Source organism: Gossypium hirsutum, chromosome A02, assembly GCF_007990345.1.
Source record: "Gossypium hirsutum isolate 1008001.06 chromosome A02, Gossypium_hirsutum_v2.1, whole genome shotgun sequence".
In the NCBI taxonomy this organism is placed as follows: Eukaryota; Viridiplantae; Streptophyta; class Magnoliopsida; order Malvales; family Malvaceae; genus Gossypium; species Gossypium hirsutum.
Genome location: NC_053425.1, coordinates 54561671 through 54579240, shown reverse-complemented (window position 1 = coordinate 54579240; position 17570 = coordinate 54561671). Strand labels below are relative to the sequence as shown.

The window sequence follows — 17570 nt, the reverse complement described above, 5'->3', positions numbered from 1 at the left end:
ATCGTGATAATAGTTAGTTTCAAGAATGATTAATTATAAATTTTTAAAACCTGTCGCGAATATCACGTATCACGTTTTTGGCATCGTTGCCGGGGAACTAGGATATTAGGAACACTCAATTTTTATTACTTTAGCCATTCTACTTTATCTGCAATTTAAATTTTTATTTTCCTTCCTAATTTTTCTTTTATTCGTTCTTGGCAGGTTTTTATAGTGTATGACTAGAAGAAACCCGTCGGAACCGTTACTGTTTGATAGTGAGATCGATCGCATAGTTCACAGAAACTGAAGTGAAATAAGGCGAAGCTTACGATACACAGAGGAAGGGCAAGAGGACGATACTTCAACCACAACCGAGGAGATGGATGAAAACTAAGAAAATCCGCTACCTCCTAGGATTGCTGCTGATCCAGTAAATCAGAATCTTGCTCCATGTACTACGCATGATTATGCTAAACCTTCTTTAATAGGAACTGAATTGAGCATAGTTAGGCCTGCTGTTGCTACAAATAATTTTGAACTGAAACCTAACACCATTCAAATGATCCAACAGTTTGTTCAGTTTGATGGTTTGCAGAACGAGGATCCCAACGCTTACTTGGCAAAATTCTTAGAGTTTTGCGACACTTTTAAAATCAATGGCATTTCTAATGATGCCATTCGCCTTCGGTTGTTTCCCTTTTCATTGAGGAATAAAGCTAAACAATGGTTGAACTCATTACCACGAGGGACAATCACTACTTGGGAACAAATGACTAAAAAGTTTTTATTAAAATATTTTTCACCGACCAAAATAGCCAAATTACGTAATGATATATCCTCTTTTGTGCAGATGGATTTAGAAACACTATACGATGCATGGGAGAGATACAAGGATCTGTTGAGGAGGTGCCCTCACCATGGGTTACCACTCTGGCTATAGGTTCAAACATTTCACAATGGCCTGAATCCTTTGACTCGACAGATGATCGAGGCAGCCGCTGGCGGAACTATCAAGAATAAGACCCCTGAGGATGCTTATGAATTTATAGAAGAGATGTCATTGAATAATTATCAGTGGCAAGTCATGAGGACAAAGGCAACGAAAATAGCTAGCATTTTTAACATCGATTCGGTCACCATGCTCTCTAATCAGGTAGAACTTTTGAATAGAAAAATTGACGGTTTTCTTGGTTTTTCATAGGTTCACCTAGTAATGCAGTGCGAAGCAAGTGGAGGTGGATCAAGAAATTCAGAATACCCACCCTATGGCCACAACATGGAGAACAAGCAATTAAATTACATGGGTAATAATCCTCGATCTCAAAATAATCCTTATAGTAATAATTACAATGCAGGTTGGAGGAACCACCTAAATTTCTCATAAGGAGGCCAAGGGAATCAGAGACCACCACCTCCAGGCTTCCAACAACCACCCTACCAACAAGAGAAAAAGCCAAACCTTGAGGAGATGCTAACAAAAATCATCTCGGTGTCAGAAACTCATTTTTAGAATACCGAGAAAGCACTTAAGAATCAACAAGTATCGATTCAAGGGCTCGAAACTCAGATAGGTCAGCTCGCTATGTTGATATCTGAACTACCACAAGGTAGCCTGCCAAGTAACACTGAATCTAACCCAAGGGAGCAACTCAATGCAATTACCATTCAAGATGAGGAAGGGTTAGTTGCACCTGAACCAGAATCGAGGCAAGAAACTGTGGTAAGTAAAGGGAAAGGTGCGGTGGACCACAATGACCAGAAACCAGTAAGTAAAGAGTACAAACCTCGTGTGCCATATCCCAATGTGACAATGAAAGACTGACAGATGAACAATTCGGTAAATTTCTTAAATTATTAAAGAAGTTACATATTAACTTACCATTTATTGAAGCTCTTTCGTAGATGCCAAACGCAGTCAAATTCCTAAAGGAGATTTTAACAAATAAGCAGAAGTTGGATGAGGCATCGCATGTGGAACTAAATACGGTTTGCTCAGCCATACTGCAGAATAAGATGGCTAACAAATTAAAAGATCCAGGGAGTTTTATGATTCCCTATTTAATTGGTAGCCTACATGTTAATAATGCTTTGGCTGATTTAGGGGCTAGTATCAATGTTATGCCTTACAAAATGTTTAAGAAACTAGGTCTTGGGAAACCCAAACAAACTAGGATGAGTACTCAATTAGCTGATAAAACAATCAGATTTCCTAGGGGGATTATTGAAGATGTACTCGTTAAAATTGACAAATTTATATTCCTAGTTGATTTCGTTGTTCTAGACATAGATGAGGATATTAACATTCCTTTAATTTTAGGGAGGCCCTTTTTAGCAACCGCTAAAACAATAATTGATGTTGGCACAGGTGAACTCACACTTTGTGTGGGAGACGGAACAATCACACTTCAAGCTCGTAATACGAGTAACACATCAAAACATGAAGGTGGTTGTATAAATCATTCTACTAAAACTGACCATGTGGTGCAACTTACTTTGCAGGAAATAAGTTCGAAGAACCTACATGAGCCATGTTCAAGCACCAACAAAGGACCTATCTATGAAGAACGAAGGCTACAAATCAAGAAACTAGATGAATGGTGGACACATAAACCGAGGACACACGATAAACCAAAACCACGCTATAACGATCTCAATGTCGCACCAAATCAACTTAAGGTTGGAGACAAAGTACTACTAGGTGTAGTAGACCCTCACATTGCCACTTTTGAACCTAACGGAGCAATCCCTCTTACGGTACTCAGTATTTTCCCATATGGTACAGTCGAGGTAATTCATCCCAAATTCGACACTTTTAAGGTAAACAGTACTTGTCTTAAACCTTAAGTTGATAAAATTGATAACAGGGATAAGGAGTGTAAACTCCTCCCACCACCATGACCATGCACCAGAAAGGTAAGTCGAGCTTAGACTATAAATAAGCGCTTCTTAGAAGGCAACCTAAGCACTAACGATGATAACTTCTTTAAAAATTTTAGTTTTAACATCTGACCACTAACTGAGTCATTGAAACATAGGTTCTCTAATCCACACGGCAGGGCCCAGAGGCGTGCCTTAGGTCGTACCCACACCACGAGAGGAGACACGGCCATGTGTTACAGTCGTATGAAAATAGGGCAAAATTTTTCCTTAGCACAGGACGCGATAAGTGGCCACGGCCGTGCGACATGGCCGTGGGCGAGTCTGTCAAACCAACACGGGCGTGCGACACGCTCGTGCCTAGGAACCGTGGTGGAAACCATAAATTTAGCACGGTCATGCGACATGACCGTGCCCACCACCCGTGGTCAAGACTGATAAAACAATACAGAATTGCGCAATGGAACACAGGAGTAGGAGAAGCGAACAAAGTAGGACACGGTCTTGCGACATGGCCGAGGGCACCAACACGCCCAAAGAGCATGGGCGTGTGCGAGTCTCAAACGCGCCCAAATTTAAAAAAATTACGAAACACACTGGAAAAAATTAGGGCACATGGGCGTGCCCCACGACCATCTGCCCCAAAATCTATATAAACCCCTCACTATTCATTATCCCCTTCCTAAAAATACCTAACCCTAGCCGCTGCAACTTCACATGCCCTACCTGCCAGGCCCGTGCGCCGACTACAACACCACTTTCTACAATCCAAAGCTCCTCCCTCTTGTGTATACTATGTCAACCTCATGTGGCAAGAAGACCGCCATCCCCACTTCGAAGAAAAGGAAAGGAGCAACGTCCTCCTCGGGTCCTACCGCTGAGATCCATCACCCTTTCCTCCAGTTCTCTTTGGGACCCCAAGAGGAACTATTTCAGATATTACGGGCCCAACCCCTAGGTGTAAGCCACTGCATTGACTGGACCACACTCGAACAAATTTAGATGGTTGACGCGGTCTGAGCCCTCTTGAAAATTGAACCGTAGGGGCTCTTCTTTGAGATCATCGAGCCGACATACCTCGAGGTCACGATGGAAATTTGCTCGGCCTTTCATATTCAAGTCGTCATAACAAACTTCAACAATCTTGGAACAGTCCAATTCCGCCTTGGTGGTCTAGTGCAGCAATTGAGCGTACTGGAGTTTGGAGTTCAACTAGGGCTGTACATGGAGGAGTTCATGGACGAAAACGAACTCGACACCCTCCATCGACACATTTATTACTCTCCCTCAAAGTGCTGGAAAGACCTCGTCCCTATCTCGGCCACCTATGATCCTAGCCATTTTAAGGAGTCGGCCCTCGCCCCATCCTTGCGATACCTATACGCCATCTTGGCCCACACTTTGACAGGACGGCGAGAGAGCACCGATATCGTCAACACTCACGACGCCTATTTCTTATGGAGCATGGTGAACGGGCACGTCTTCGACCTTGCCTACTTCATTGCCCTCGCCATCCACCATCAAACGGAATGAAATAGGAGAGAAGTCATCTCTATCGGGCCCTATATGACTCGATGGGCTTGGTACTTTGGGCTCCTCAACACAGTGGCAGAATCATCCTCCCTCACTTTCATCGACCAGATGTCCCCATAGGGCATCTCGAGCATGCTACATATGAGGATGATCGAGAAATGACGTGGCACCTACTCTCCTCAGTACCGTCTCATCTAGTCCACTGAGGAGGAGGACCCAAAGGACATTACTAATGATGTCCCTCCATGTCATGAGGACCCACCATTTCAGCCACCACCCATCCATCGTCCAGTTCATGCGGCGGCTTCATGCTCTGACATCTCTGAAGGCCTTACTTGATTTGAGTAGCAGTGTTTTCAGCGTTTTGATCACATTGATGCTACTCTTCATCAGATTTGTCAACAGCTTCACATCTCATCATCACCACCACCTCGCAAACCATCCGACGATGATGATGTTTAAAAACTTTTTATTTATTATTTTTACTTTCACTTTTATCTTTATTTATCTTCTTTAGGTACTTTTTATTTCATTTTCCTTTAATATTAGTTTAATTTTAGTTTTTACAATTTTTATTTTTGGTTATTTCATTACGAGTAATTATGCTTCCTTATATTTCTTAAAGAGTTCATGATTTTATCACAGTCATAAAGAGCTCCAAAGCTTATCATCAAATAAGAACTAAAAACTCCACTGGTAAAGGTTCGCCACGACTACCATGTCCTACTCGACCACGACCATAGCTACTACCAGATATAATACTCTTTTGGCACAGGACTGCTGGACTAATGAACCTCTACCACCACCGGAGTATCCTCCTCCACTTTCATCACTGCCTTGGCCAATTATTCTCCATAACTCCAATTCAAGGAGTTCATTCATCATTCAGGAAGTTTCACCTCTCTCCCTATCTTATGATTATATAACTATATTTTTCAATATATCCATCTTTGTACATTGAGGGCAATGTTCGTCTTAAGTGTGTGGGGTCTTTTATATCATCATTAGAAATCCCTGAATTTTGTCTTATTCTCACGTGAATCACTCATATCACTATTAGAATGAATTTTAATTAATTTATGATTTTTATTGATATGTCTTGAATTAAAACATAGGCATTTATGCATTGATTGTTTAAACTTTAAAACATTAGGGAATCAAGCATGATAAGTTGATTTTTGAAGAATTAAAAACTTTTAGGTTGCTTCCTTAATTTTAGGTATTATCTTGAGTTGAAATTCACAAGTTTAAACATCAAAAAGCCATAATTTTTGTGAGATCTTGAGCCTTTAGAGTATATTTTATTTCTTTCATGCTCACTTTTATTATGAGTGTGTCAGTATTGATTTGTTATTCTAGAACTTGCTTGATTATGCATGTCAAGACCACACCATTTGATTTGATATGTCAAGATAATAAAGGCAATTAGGTTTAACCCACTCACTCCACAAAAGCCTACCTTCGTAATTAACCCTTAGTGAACCCCTTTGAGCCTAACAAACCCTCAATTGATTTACCCTCAATATTAACCCATAACCCATTATTATTGAAATCCCCTAATTTGATCCCTATTTTTTTGTCGAGATTTGATTTGAACTAATTGCTTAGCTATGTTTTATTCTTCGTTGCAACAATTAAGTTCTATGTTAATTGACTTGTTTTTAAAAAAAAAACCCGTACACACATATTAGTAGTAATTCGTCGTTTTTTGAGCTTGAGTGTTAATTCCATATTCTGAGAAGAAACTCACTTGTATTCAATTGATAATTAGTTATTTTTCTAGTTAGGTGATTTCTTCAATTCAATCTCAATTCTAACCTTTTCCTTCAGCTTATGACCACACCCCCTAACCAAAGCCACGTTACAACTAGAGGTGTGCATAGGCCAAGCCGGGCCGGGTTCGGGCTGGGCTCGACTAAAACTTTAGGCCCGTTTGCTAGGCCCGGGCCTAGCCCAGCCCTAAAATTAGGCCTAAAATTTTGCCCAAGCCCGACCCGAATTAAAATGTTAAAATCTAGGCCTGACCCGACCCGCCAATATTAATTTTTATATAATTTTAAAATATATATAAACTATCAAAAATACTAAAAAAATCAAAAAAATATTTCTCAACATATTGAAAATAAATTTTAAAAAATATGTATACTTAAATAACACTAAAATAGATGCAACTTAACAAGCAAATGCTTCTAAAATAATAACAAAATTAACAAATGTGTTTAAAATAATAATAAAAAATTAACAATAAAATAAAATTTATACAATATCTAAACAATAACAACAAAATAGTAGCAACATAATAATAAAATAGTAGCAAAATAGGGAGAAAAAAATAAGGAAATAATTTTAAAAAATATATATTTTTTGTCATGTAGTGAATTCGGGCAGGGCAGGGCTGGGCTCGGGCCAAAAATGCCTTACCCGAGGTTTAAACGGGCCTAATTTTTTTGCCCAAGCCCTCCCAAATTTTGGGCGGGCCTTCGGGCTGGGCCACCCGGCCCGACCCATGCACACCTCTAGTTACAACCCTCTAAAGCCCTTTTTGATTGATGTATCATCTCAATATATAGGGGTGGAGATTTGATTTTCATGCAAGCCTATGGTAATAACTTTTCATATTGACCAATGAGTGCTTTATTTGATGTCTTTAAACACATCGAGTGATTTGAGTGAATCTTTAGTGAGGATGTAAAACTCTGTGATATTTTGATCAAAGGTGATTACTTAGATGAGGGGGGACACCTATGTTTTCATGGTAAAATGCTCGACTTGGAATGTTTGAAACTTTGATGTACTTTTAGTTGAATTTTCAATGTATAATTACTTATGGATTATGTTGAGATATTATTGATAGGGATTACAAATTAAGAAGAATTTATTTTGATTGTGAGTTGAGGATTTTGATTGAGGACAAGCAAACGCTTAAGTGTGGGGGTATTTGATAAACCGTAAATTATACATATTTTTATCCCATGCTTAGCACATATATGGATGGTTTTTCCTTAGATTTGGTGAATTTGATGCTTCTAATCATTTAATTTCATGTTTTATACTTAGGTGAGCATAGGAGAGTAAAAAGAGCGAGAAACGGGCCGAAAACGGAGAAAATGGAGAAAATGGACCCACATGGAAATCAACACGACCTGGACTTCCTCACACGGGCATGTCACACCGCCGTGTCCATTTGGCAGGATTGAAGCACAACTTACATGGGTAGACTACATGCCCATGCCTATTCAATAGCCTTGACCACAAGCTAGAGTAATCACACACGGGTGTGTCACACGTGCGTGTCCCTATCGAGCCCAAGTATAGCCGTATTTGGAAAAGGCCACTTTTGAGGGCTCTTAGGCATTCTAAAGCCTATTTAAACACCAGACAAGGCACTTAGAATAGACACACAGAGTAGGAAGCAATGAATTGCTCAAGGGAAGCCGATTGGTACATCTCAGAAGCCGGATTCATCGTCAAGACTGAAGATCTCCCTTCAATTTCCATTCAGGGGTTTTGGGTTTTCTTTAAGTTTTGTATTCATTATTCTGCTGAGATGTTTTATTTTATAATTATGAACTAAACCCCCTAAATACCTAAGGGGAATGAAACCTAAGACAGATCTTGTTACTATTATCTAAATTGTATGATAAATATTTGACTTGTTCTTAATTATGTGTTCTTAATTCTTGTTTTAATATTCCAGGATATTGATTCAAGTTAATGCTCTTATTTAGAGGAGGAAAAGACCCTGTCTAAGAGTAAATTTGTCGTAATTAAGCGGAGTCGATTGCATGCCTAGAGATAGGGTGATAAGATTTTTTCGGATTAGGGTGAAACCTAATAAGGGGATCCATAGATCGAGTTAATGCAACACTAGGGCGTTAATTAGAAAGAGATTTCAATTAAATCAACCTAGGGATAAACATTATTAGTCTTGAGAGAGATAGTAATATAAGTTAGGGATTTCTATGGGTCAAGTCAAATGAATAAATCGTCTGATTCAGATTCAAATAACAAGTGAAGTCTAGGTGGATTTTTCCTTGGGTATTGTCTTAATCAATCGAATTTTCCCAAAAGCTTTTCCCCAATTTCTCTCTATGCATTCTTAGTTTAGTTAATTAGTTTAGATAAACAAATCCCTTAATTTTTAGGCTAGATAATAAAAAGAAAGTAATTACTAGTACTCTTGGTTCCTTTGGGTTCGACAGTCCGGTCTTGTTAAAGCTATACTACTGTTCGATAGGTACACTTGCCTTCATCGTGATAATAGCTAGTTTCAAGAACGATTAATTATAAATTTTTAAAACCTGTCATGAATATAACGTATCAATTTTTAATGAATCATCCATGGAAAATTAGAAAAAGGCAAGGATTAAATTGGAAAGTGGAATAATTAATTGATGATAAATAATTAAAAAGAAATAATATCATTTTATATCATCTTCATCCCTAAAAAAATTCAATGCAAACCCTAAGAGAGAGAAAGGAAACTAATCAAGCTTAATTAGATATGTTATCTTGTCTCGTTTTTAGTAATTTTTATATTTTTGAGATCGGGATAGTCTAATCTATCTATTTTGGGGATTAATTTGAAAAGTTATCAAAGCAACAAAGTTTTACCATGGATGAATATGCTAAAATTTTGAAATTGATGGTAGAAAATGAAAGGTTGTTGATAGATAAAAAACTTTTACAAAGAGAATTTTAATGAAATTATGATTTAGGGACTAAATTGCAAAGATGTAAAAGTTGTGGAAAAATTCTAAATTTTGTGAAATACAAGTGCTGTAAATGTTATATGAAAATTTCAGTTAGGCTTGTAATAAGCATTAAATTGCATGAATTTCATTTTCTGAGCCTGGGGACAAAATTGTCATTTATGGAAAGTTTAGGGGCAAAATAGTAATTTTGTCTAGGATGTAAATTGAATCCAATTGAGTATGAAATGGATTAAATTGATGATTAAATTCTTATATAGATCTAGACAACTGAAATTCGAAGCTAGATCGAGGAAAAGAAAAAGTTTTGGATTAATAGATTTTTTATATACAAACAAGTGTCAAGGTAAGTTCGTGTAACTAAATTGTGTGCATTTATATGTTTGAGTTAAATGTCGTATATGTGAATTGCATAGTTGTCATGTATGTGAAATTGATTGAATATTCGATAATGCTTGATAAATGTCAAATCCCGTTTGAATAAATAGAAGTCGATTGATACAGGATTTCCCGTATTGGTTGTAGTCCAGCATAAGTTGTGGACACACCATAGCTCGAAAGAGCATCCCGTTATTAGCCCTCTCGAGCTTCCTATTATATGGTTCAGCTAGCTTCCCGTTATAGCTCTTCAGAGCATCCCGATAGGTTGTGATCCAACATTTGTTGTGGACACACCTTAGCTCTTATGAGCATTTTGAATAAAGACATTTCATGAGCTTCCCATTAATTTGGCTCTTTGTGAGCTTCCCGATAATGATCTCTTGAACTTCCCGATATTGGCTGTCTGGAGCTTCTTGATATGGTTATTTGTGAACTTCCTCTTATGGTTCTTTGTAAACTTCCCGATTATGGCTCTTATGAGCTTCCCGTTATATAGCGCGGATAAGCTTCCAGATAGGCTCTTTATGAGCTTCCTGAAATGGCTCTATTTGAGCTTCCAATTATAGGGCTCGAGTGTGTGCTTCTCGACTATCTACCCTAATTGGGTACTTCTGAATATAAATTGACTAATTATAGTAGTGTACACTAAAGTGTACTTCATGAGTGTATCCATCAATATTTCAAATAAATTCAATAGGTAAAGTTCTGACATGATTAAATTGAACTTAAAATGATTTGTCATTAAAATGTACATGTAATATGTAATAATCTTATGGAAAGCATGTGTATGAAAGACTCTAAATGATGAGCTCATCCATGTTCTTGGCATGATTGGTGAAGTTGTGTTATAGGCTATAAGCCAAATTGCTTAGATGCATTATTGTTGTGTATCTTAAATGTAAATATACGGTAAGTTAAATTCCTGTTATACGAACTTACTAAGCCTTAAATGCTTACTAGGTTTTATTTTTCTCTATTTTATAGTGCTCGAAAGCTCGCAAAAGTTTAAGATCGATTGGAGCATCATCACACTATCCACTAGCTCATTTTGTTATAAATAGTAAACTTATTTTTGTATAACGACATGCAAAGGTTAACTTGGCCAAATGATGGCTTGTAAATGAATGTTTGTAATCTAGCCATTGGTATGGCTAGTGACATTTAATTTGGTATATTACTACAAAGTTATATCATATTAATATATATGTGCATGGTATGGTTAGATTAAATTAAGGTAAACTATATGCCTTAACAAAAAGGTAAGTTTGGCTCTATGAATATAGGTGATGTTATATCATACATGTTAATGATGTTTGCTTGGTTTAATGCTGGGACTTGGTTGATATATGTGTGTAAGTGTTTTGGTAGGTTGATGGTATTTTTTGGTAATTTTTCCACACGGGTAGACACATGGGTGTGTGTCTTAACCGTGTGTGATACACGGCTTGGCACATGGGCATGTGGTTTGGCCATGTGTCCCATGCATCTTAAATTTGAGAAACAAAATGCTCAGAATTCGACACACAGGCAGAGACACGGGCGTGTGTCTCAGCCGTGTGGAATACACGGCCTAACACACAGCCATGTGTCTTGGCCATGTGAATCCTGCACCAAATATGTGAAAATTAAATTTGCCACGCGGTGTAGCACACGGGCATGTGGCTGGCCATGTGGCACAAGTCAGCGAGTTACACGGGTAAGGACACAGGTTGGGACACGACCGTGTACCTCACATCGAATGGCCACACGGCCTGAGACATGGGCATGTCACTTGGCCATGTGAGCCACACGACATACTCACACAGGCGTGTGACCCTTGTATTAAAGAAAACTTTTTAAATTTCACGAAAAATTCTCTAAGATCCTGATTTAGTCCCGATTTCATTTTAATGTTTAAATTGGGCCTCGAGGGTTCAATCAAGGGAAAATATGGTTAGTTTCAAATATGATTAGTAAATGATATGAATTATTTGTATTTTTTCTGTAAACTCCGGTATGCTGGAATGCCGGTGCCCCCAAGGCGCACCGAAAAAATAAAATTCTGGCAATTCAAACCATTGATCCATGTGCGAGAAACAAATCGGAAAAAAATTATGATAATGGTTTTGAAATTACCAAAACTTCAATATGAGTAGACAGTGACGCCTCGGCAACGAGAATTCAGAACCATTATCGAACCAAGTCGTAACTTTTTCAGATTCCGACCTCTACGTGATCCATCCAATTGACAATGAACGAAAGAAGTCCCCAAAACTGTTTTAGAGATTTTCTTTACTTGACGGCTGCTAGACCACTCAAGCTAGGTTTTGGGTTTTATTTATATATAACTCTCCTGTTTAATTGGTATATTTATAATGAATCTTAACTCACAAAATTTTAAAATAAATAAATATAATAATGTTTTAACCGAAAATTATAATTACATTAATTATAGCAAAGTTTCGGTAAACTATATTTATTTAAATTTATATATGAACCAAATTCATATATTAATAGAATTATGTTCTCATTATGTGTACAACATCCTTGTACATATAATATGTTCGATATTTGATTAACCAATTAAATTAATTCTATAATTAATTTAATTCATGTGACAACCAAACACAATACCAACAATGTTTTATTCCGATCATTTCAACCATATGGTGTGACCCTGTAGGCTCTTGTAACGTTAGTAGTAATACTAGAACGATTCTAATGTTACATACAATGAGTGGGATCTAGCAATGCATCATTGCTACCTAAGTTACAAGAAGTCATGATTCGACATAACCTTTTGTGATTTATCTTTCATGCATTAATCCTTAAGTCCTTTATCTCTAGAATGAACACAAGTCATGGAATAGTCACACTTGCATAGTCCATCTCATGTTTCTTGATATCTTGAGTAGACTATGATATACAAATAAGTATGACATCTCATATCAATTTATTTGAGCATGGCCATGTATTTCTAGTCTCACTCAATCAAGTGGCCTAATATATTACTCCCATTATGCAGGAGGGACTTATTCTTTATTGATCAACCATATCCCTCTACATAGATTATGGTATATCCAACATCAGCCTTTATAGAACAACCACTTACGGTGTACATTTGACTGTATCAAAATATACAACTCTCGATGTTGGGATAATGATGATCTCAAGTCTGAGGATCATATACATATTAATCACTATGAGTAATGTTGTGACAATTACATAATAATCTAAGAAACATACTCATAGCAGGTCAGTCCAATATGTTGTTCTCTAACACATATATTCATGCATTGATTTTGACACTCTATATCAATGACAACTCTTTATCATCAATCAACTACATGTTAGTCTTAATGCATTATTATTGTCCTAGTCAACAATAATACTTGACTAAGGATCTTTTAAGAACAATCATATTACTCTCAGGACATTATTGTAAAACAGTTTTATTCATACACATAGAAAAGAAACTGAAATAATAATGGAAACGCCTTATATTAATAAACATGGTAAATCAAGTATGTTATTACAACCATCTCATGATTAATCTTTGGACATATTCTTACATGGTAATGCTCTATAACTTTGTTCCAACGATGGTTACGGGTTAGGGGTGTTACAAGACGGACATAAAATTCTTATGTTATTTTATCATTATTAATTATTTTACCTTTATAACCTTATAAAATATTACTAATTTCAAAAATACCAAGCCAACAGGTTCCACTATCACCATTTATGTTCTAATTACCATATAAGGACTTAAATTTTAAAGTTCTATAGCTATTTAATACATTTAGCTACTAGAACTCAACATTTGTACTTTAGGTGATTTAGTCATTTTTTATCAAAGTGAGTTTGTAAACAGTAAAATTTCTTAACGAAATTTTTATACGATACTACTATTATGCTGTAGGCAATAAAATAATAATAAAATAAATTTTTTGACTTTAGATTTGTGGTGTCGGAACCATTGTTTTGATTTATCTGAAAATAGACTATTACATATACCCCACATGGTGTGATGGGATAATCGGAGCTAGTGTGTAGAGGATGGGAGTAGGAGTTTATATGTACTACTCTGATATGACACTGGGTCCGTATAAGATGTATGTCTGTATCTGTTTTTTCGTGTGATTAAATCTGAATTTTGTTTTGTATGAATTGCACTTAAGTTATAAAAACTTACTCTGTAACGCCCCAATTTTCAGGAATTTTAAAAATGTTGGAAAATTTTAAAAATTCTGTGTCCTGTTTGTTTGTCATAGGATTAAGTACGTTAGTAGGCCTCTAGAAGGCCCAAGCTTAAGGTAAAACCCGGTAGTTTTAATTAATTTTAATTCCATAAGAAAAAGGGGTTCTAGTTAGTTGGGCTTTTAGGTATTAATTGTGTAAAATAAATCACAGGGAAGCATGTGGTAAAGTGGCTAAGTGACGCCACTGGGAATGCTATAAGTGGCATGTGGATGATTGGGAGGACCTAGGTTCAAGTCACAATGACAGCAAATAAGGGATTAATTTTTATGAATGGAAAAGGTAAGTAGTGGAACTGAAGTGAAAGACTGTTAGGAAGAGTTGGAGTTGCTCAGGAGATTGAGTAAGGAGGGGATAAGGGAGAGAATTTAGGAGATGATTAGGGAGAGCTGTGTTGGTTGAATAATGGACTCTTGAGGAGCAAGAGTTGGCCGGCCAAGGGGAGCTTTAGAGAGGCAAAATTTGGCTAGGGTTAAGGTCAATATAAATTTGGCATTAAGGGGAAGTTGAGCCGTTTGGTGACCATTTCCCTCTTCATTTTTCTCCCCTCTCTTCATCAACCTTTTTCTTATTCTCCTTTTTCCTTCACAGCCGAACCCTTCTAACCTCTTGTTCATCTCCATCCTTCCCTTCAGACGTTTCAAAACCTTCATAGCCTTTGGCCATAAAAAGCCGAAATCCCGAAAGCTACACTTTCTTCTGTGCCGATTTTTCCTAGCAAAATTCTCTTATTTTGCTTATCATATTTGGTTGATTCTTTCCTCCTTTAAAACTCAAGTTTTTGTCGACAAGACCACAGTAAAACCCTATAATTCATCTTTTTCTACACAGTTGCAAAAAAACCGAAAACCCCACTTTCATAGGGACTTAGTCGAATATTGAAAACACTGAAGGCTTGACTTTGGTGATCGTTTGAGGGTAGAGTGGCATTGGATTTAAGTAGGCATAAATTGGAAACATTGGTTGAAGGAATCGGTGGTAAGTAGTTTCAAAACATAGTCTTTCTTTCGTATTTTAGGAAAGGCCGAAATCCCTAAATGTTAGGGAGGCTGTCGATTTGGACTTGTAGCCCTAAGGGGTTGTAATAACTATTTTTCTTTGGTAAATGGTGTGATTTAGAGGCTACTGATCAAGGGCTTGGACAAGTGGAACGATCAGATCTTTGGATTTAAAACATAGTTCGGCAACAAGGTAAGAGCAAGAAGGTTCTAAGCATGTTTGGTCGAATATGGTAAGGGGCTATTTACTCAGTATTAATTTGATATCTAGAGTAATATGTTAGTGATTTAATTGCAGGCAATTCGTGCGTGGATTTCGATAATGAATCGTCGCAAAACAGGTGTGTAACTGACACCTTCTCATAGACTAGATCGGCAAAAGTCGAAAAGCCGAAATGCCAGAAAGTTGGTATTTTGGGAATTTGCGAGTGTGCGAATGGTCGTAAGATAGTTGGGTCTGTATGTTTGGTATTCTGAATGTAATAAACTGCAGTACGTGCGATTTCTTACATTTTGATAATATGGGCTTAATGGGCCAAAAATCGGGTTCATGGGCCAACGGGCTCAATAAGGTAAGTATGCGTGGTAAGTATTTTGATAGTACGTAAATGGATAGGATATGCATGAAAACCCTAGAAGTAGCTAAATCACTACAATACCCTTATGTATGGAAAATTACCATGATACCCCTAGGTGTAAATGACCAATATGCCCCTAGGGTTAATTTTGTCGGAAAAGTATGTTGATTTAAATCTGTATGATGTATGCCATGAATGAATATTTTTTGCATGGGGACATGGGTTATATTTTGGAGGAAGCGTCCTGGTGGTTATGCCATAATTATCTGATCTGGTGGCTCTGCCACATATTTCTGCTATGGTGGCTCTGCCACGATTATCTGTATCTGGTGACTCTGTCACATTATCTGTTCTGGCAGCCATGCTGCATAATTCAGCGATTGGGTGGGTCGAGTAGTCTCCCCACATGGTGAAAGGTTGGTAAGGGGGTGTATGTGGTTGGTTATGTGTTGGGTTTTGCATATACATGAAATATCTGATCTGATCTGTTATGGGGCTATGGGCTTAATTCTGTATTCTGTTCTGGGCTAAGGCCAATTTATTTGGTTTCTGTGGTTTGAGCTGACATGTGCTATGGTTTGGTTAATTTTACACACTGAGTTTCCCCAAACTCATCCCCTATTTTCATCCATGCAGGTAATCCCCAGCCATAGTGGGCTTGGAGCTGCGAAGGATTCGGAGTGGCCACTCGTTCTGCAATATGGATTTCTTCTGGTGATTTGGACTTCAATTTTCTTTACTTTGATGATTTGGGTTTTGTTATGTAATAAGGCCGCTTATGATTATTTTTAATTGGGTTTCGATTTATAACTTATCATGATGACCTTAAATTATATTAACTATCAAAATGGGCTAGATCTAGGGTTCGTTTTCCAAAAACATAAACTGATTTTGAAGTAACACGATTACAAATAAGGCTTCTACTATGATAACGTTTTACAAACTTAAATACGTTTTATTCTAAAATAGACATAATTTCAATGGTAACCTAAAAATATACGCGATGTTAGAGTGTGGCAATGGCGGTGTGCATGTCTAGGATTGGATCCGAAAGAGCTTGGTACTTAAGCAGTCCGATGGACTCACCTCCTTTTTCCGGTTTCCTACCTGGTGCGCAGCTTCCATTCACTTTAACCCTCAATGAATTAATCCTTTGAACATCAAGTACGATTTCCTAGACTTAGAATGAAAAAAATGTTTTAACATTTTGATGTGGCATGTCGGATCCAGTCATAACGTCTAGGTCAATTTTGTGGTGTTACATTTTATGGTATCAGAGCCTAGTTGCAACAACTCAGTTGTGGAATGGGTTTACAAAAATGAAGATTTCAAAAAAAATTCTGTTTTTAAAATCTGGACTTCTGAAGGTGGCATTCTGAATCTCCGGCCCAAGCCTGTAAGTATTCTAAATTTTTTTAATATATTTTGAATTATCTGTCTGTACTAAAACTTTACTAGAATACTCTAGAGAGGATGCTACTGAAATCCTAGAAAAGCTTGCTAAAAGACTGAGTCTGTAGCTAGACATCGATTCTGTGAAAACCAACTCTGAATTACTGTCTGAATCATAAAACATCTGTAATAAACATTGGAATGATATTAATGCATAAAATTCATAATCAGATAATATGATATGAGTACAAGAGCCACTCGTGGAAGAGGCCGTGGATGTGGCCGAGGAAGGGCTCGAGCGGTATTTTCATCTTTGGGACATATGCCTGCGGCAGATGCACCGGTACCGTCGGCAACAGAAGTGGAGTTCATGATCGTGGTGCCGGGGATGATGCCCTGTCGCAGGCTATGCTTCAAGTTCTGGAAAAGGTTGCCGGGGCAAGTTGGGGCAACGAAATTCGAGGACCGATTTCTGAACGGCTCCGAGCTAACAGAGCGGAGATCTTTAGAGGCGTATCTAGTGTAGCCCCGAATGTGGCGGAATATTGGTTGGAGGCCACAGAACGAATTATGGATGACTTGGACTGCTCGGTGGAGCAGAAGCTGAAGGGGGCCATATCGCTGCTGCGAGATGAAGCTTATCAGTGGTGGCTCACCGTGAGGGATGGAAACCCAGCTGATAGGGTTACTTGGGAGCTGTTTAAGACAGCCTTTAAAGGAAAGTACGTCGGGGCAAGTTATGTGGATGCCCGCAGGAAGGAATTCCTAAATCTGGTCCAAGGATGTAAAACTGTTGCTGAGTATGGGCTGAGTTTCTAAGGCTGAGCCGGTATGCTGTGGGGATAGTCGCTACGGAGTATGAGCGTAGTGTTCGCTTT

The 17570-nt window shown here is 37.7% G+C and overlaps 1 non-coding gene across 1 annotated transcript; it reads right to left on the bottom strand.

Moving 5' to 3' along the window:
* Positions 1-799: 799 nt before the first annotated feature.
* Positions 800-906, bottom strand: LOC121217579 (small nucleolar RNA R71). The gene has a single exon (XR_005913683.1). It is a non-coding gene; the product is annotated as a small nucleolar RNA R71 (small nucleolar RNA).
* Positions 907-17570: the final 16664 nt, after the last annotated feature.